This window comes from Rutidosis leptorrhynchoides, chromosome 8 (genome assembly GCF_046630445.1).
Source record: "Rutidosis leptorrhynchoides isolate AG116_Rl617_1_P2 chromosome 8, CSIRO_AGI_Rlap_v1, whole genome shotgun sequence".
Taxonomy (NCBI): domain Eukaryota; kingdom Viridiplantae; phylum Streptophyta; class Magnoliopsida; order Asterales; family Asteraceae; genus Rutidosis; species Rutidosis leptorrhynchoides.
Window position 1 is genome coordinate 259,165,823 of NC_092340.1, and position 4,666 is coordinate 259,170,488.

The window sequence follows — 4,666 nt, forward strand, 5'->3', positions numbered from 1 at the left end:
TTTTGAAATCGTCTGAATATAACTCCGTCGTAGTATTTTATGTACACTAATAATATCTTGAAATAATACTAAGTAAATATATATATATATATATATATATATATATATATGTAATTCGATTGAGAGAGTTTAGAGAAATATATTTTCAAGTTTCTATGAAATAATGAAACCTATTGAATTCTATTTATAATAGATTTTTGAATTATTAAAGTGAATTATTAAAGTATGAATTATTAAAGTGAATTATTAAAGTGAATTATTAAAGTATGAATTATTAAAGTGAATTATTAAAGTATGAATTATTAAAGCGAATTATTAAAGTATGAATTATTAAAGTGAATTATTAAAGTATGAATTATTAAAGTGAATTATTAAAGTATGAATTATTAAAGTGAATTATTAAAGTATGAATTATTAAAGTGAATTATTAAAGTATGAATTATTAAAGTGAATTATTAAAGTATAAATTATTAAAGTTAAAGTAAAGTAAAAGTAAAGTAAAGGTAAAGTTAAAGTATAGTAAAAGTATAAAACTATGTACGTATAATACGCGTATAAAAATATATATAATATTAATTTAAATCGTTATATATATATATTTAATAAAATAAAATATAAATATCATTATCTTTATCATACTGGTTAAGTAATGAGTTGTAAAAAAAAATAGATTTCTTAAATCACAGTGGACCTCATAACATAGGCTCGTAATCATATCATAATGTATCTGATAATTCAATCATTTGATATTATCTCTTAATTCTGTCGATAAATATATCGAAACAAATATGTTTATGTAAAGTATCATATATCTAATACTTTGTTAATGTTTTCAGTTAATATTATATATTATATATACATATCTATATACACATAATTGTTCGTGAATCGTCACAGTACCTACCCGTTAAAGAAATTTCGTCCCGAAATTTGATCGAGGTCGTCATGGCTAACTATAAAAATGTTTTCATGACGAATATGAGTTGATAAATAGAGTTTTATCATCATTGAGTAATATAGATAAAACAATTTGATTACGCGAAGAGTATAAGTGAAGCTATCGCAAGAGAGTGAAATGAGTAAACGTATATTCGTTTTAACCGATGACGTAGTTATGATTGATTTCCGGAATTCATGGGATTTAAAGAAAATCTTTGCAATAAGATTTGGTTCTTCGGCGATTAAGGAAATCAGGATCTTCTTTGATTAAATGCGATAATCTGTCTCGATTTCTCTGTTTGATATTTTACTATAATTCCACCCCCTTCGTTTCTTTATTTCCACCGCTCACACCTTCTAGTCTTTCTCCCCAATTCATACTTTAAAGCAGTCGTTAATATGCTTCATCCAGTATTGATTCTTGATATACTTTTAACTTTCATATCTGTCATTCTTCTTTTTCATCTACCACCGGAGGAAGTTATTTTCTTCTACCATTACCTTGGAGTTATTGTGTTTTTCATTCTCCCGTGTCTTTATATTGCTATACGCATTTATATACACGGTTTGTAATTTCAGGGTTGTTATCGGGCTTTATATTCTCCATTATATTTCGGAGCTTCATGCTTTCATTTTCTCTTCCCGATCTTAAGTCAAGCGGATAATAGTCCAGAATTCGTAGATATGAATTTTTGGATGAACATAGTTAATGTTCCAAGAAGAAAATCGTAATGGCACGATCTTGATTTGGCAAATTACCAGAATATCCGAAAATATAGAGCTATCAAGATGATATGTTCTTAATATGTTTGAAAATTGGGTAGAATGTAAGAGTCGTGTAAACAGTACATGATGACGGTATGTTCTGTGAATCATCATGTTCCATTAGAAACTCAGCATGACTTACTGTAATATAATCACGTTGATCAAGTGTCATTATATTATACTAACTCATGCTTCAGTTCCCAACACTACTTCAAAAACATTCCTATTTTAAATTCAAAATTTTTTTTTTTTTTTAAATTTAGAAACTAACACAGTTTCTTTTTATGTTGTAACGCAGATATTGCGAAGAGATAAAAGATATCGGATAAGAATAGTTGTGAAAATATCTTCAGGAATATCGAAGATATTATAATAAAAGATACGATAATATGGATGATGAAGAAGATTTGTCTGTGAAGGTTTAGAATAAGAAGTAAGGTGTTTGCTAACGATTTCAGTAGACACTGAATCATTTGGATCCTTTGAAGGCAGGTTTAGTCTTTCTGATTTGTCCACAGCCTCCTTCATGGTCTTCTCAATCCGTTTTCCAGTTTCAAACCTTCTCTTTTTCTCAGCTTTACCACCATACTATTCTTTATCATCAAACTTTTGACTGTTAAAGTCATTTACAGTTTTTGCTGCTTCATCAGCATTTTTTTCAATTTCGGAGAACTAGTTCATAGTTTGGGATGTTTTTCAGAAAATTCACATTCCAAGTATGTAAGTCTAGGAGATAGACGTTATATGTATAACTTTTGACGTAAAATTGTCGCGAAATTCAAAATACTGATTGCTAATTCCCAGTAGTTGGTGTGACAATTATTGTTACAGGATGTAGGTGAGTACATGATGGGGTTTTAATGAATAAGTATAGTGGCTTTTCGGAGAGGCTTAAGTCGAAGGTTAATGAAGTTGTTGATAAGTTTACTGCTAATGTGGCTAGATATGAAAGGTTCCCCGGTAACAATGATGAAGGGGTAATTGTTATAATAAGGTTTATTCGTATAAACAAATGAAGGTGATTTGCTGGAGCTGTGACAAAACTGTCTATTTTGGAAAGAGATTGAAAAATTATATTTGGTAATAAATATCAAAGGATCTGACACGGATACGTGTTAAACTATAACTTTGGTTTCGAGAGCTTTTCAGATGCATGACAGTGGGTAATATGTGGTTGGATCATCATCTCGCATGTCTTTAGGAATTTCGAAGTGTTTGAACACATATTGTAATTGTTAATATGCATATGATGTTCTAAGATTTTGAATGATACAAATATTTTTGTGAGTTCCATGAATAGAAATGAGGTTCTAGGACAGTTTTGAAGTCAAAGTATAGTTTTGAAAGATGTAGGAATCTAAGAGTGATGCTTTCGGTTATATCTTGAATCGAATTCTGAGATTTCAAAATCAGAATATGTAATTAGATTTTGAATGAGTATGGTTGTTTTGATTTCTATAAAAGAATGTATATTGTTGTGAAAGTAGGGAGTATAATGGATTATTTTCTGAATCAGATTCGAAGAATGTAACATATTAATTGTGAATTTATATATCTCTCGGGTATTACCTACCCGTTAAAAAAAAATTTCACAATTAATATTTTGTACAAAAGAATTTTATTACAGTCTTTATGGAAATATATATGTGTATATTTCTTCAGATGTAATATTGATTTAATGAGTTAATATTAAATTAAACTCATTTGATTTATGGTTAAGGCTAAGATAGATAATTTCTAAACTTTAGAAATTACATAATCGCCGTAGAATGTTTCCCCAATGAAGTTATGAATCAATACTTCATCGTTGTGGTATTCCTTGGTATCTACATGGCGTATAATGTCGATGCTCGTGGGACAGATTGTGAAGTTGAGGTTTGCGATGCGGTTGTTGTTGGTGGTGGTAATGGTACTGTTGATGTTGTTGATGGTGGTACTGGTTGTGCTGCTGATGCTACTGCTGGTGTTTGTAACCTTTGCACCATATTCTCCAAAGCCACTACCCGAGCGCGAAGCTCGTTGACTTCTTCTATTACACCGGGGTGATTGTCGATTCGGACGAGCGGATAAATAAGATCTAGAATTTGGTGTAGTATATAATCATGACGAGATACTCTGGAAATGAGAGAGAAAATGGTGTTTCGGACAGGTTCGCCGGTAAGTGCTTCAGGTTCATTGCCAAGAGGACAATGTGGTGGATGAAAGGGATCGCCTTCTTCTTGTCTTCAATGGTTAAGTAGATTACGAACCCATCCCTAATTCATCCAGAATAGATGATGGCTAATTGGTTGATCCATTCCGGTCACGCTGCTTTCGGAGCTCATGTGGAAATCCATATCGGCAGAGCTGTCGGAATCCGAGGAACTCGAACTGGTTGAGGGATCCATCTTGTATGATCAGGGAAAGAATTTTTTTGGTAAGAAATAGATTGTAGAATTTAGATTTGGTATTCTTCAATATATAATTTACATATGTATATATAATACCAAAATCCCATAAATTACGGAGGAATCTTTGAAAGATGTCAGTCAAAGTTCACAGTAACAGATATGCTAAGATAAGAATTCGTCTATACACTATTATGCAATAAATGTAGGAAAACGCATCTAGACTTAAGAATGATAAGCAGGTAATTTCCTAAGGATGGTAAGTAGATGATTTCTGACTAAAAATGATAAGCAAAACTTTTGACATGCAGACACGGTCAAAGTCCAGACTCACTAATGCATCTTAACAACTATCAGTTAGACACACTAATGCAAGACCTGGTTCGCTAAGACCACCGCTCTGATACCATCTGAAAGGACCCGTTCATATACATTATAAACGATTCACAATAGTTGATTACATCGCGAGGTATTTGACCTCTATATGATACGTTTTACAAACATTGCATTCGTTTTTAAAAGACAAACTTTCTTTACATCAAAAATTGACGGCATGCATACCATTTCATATTACA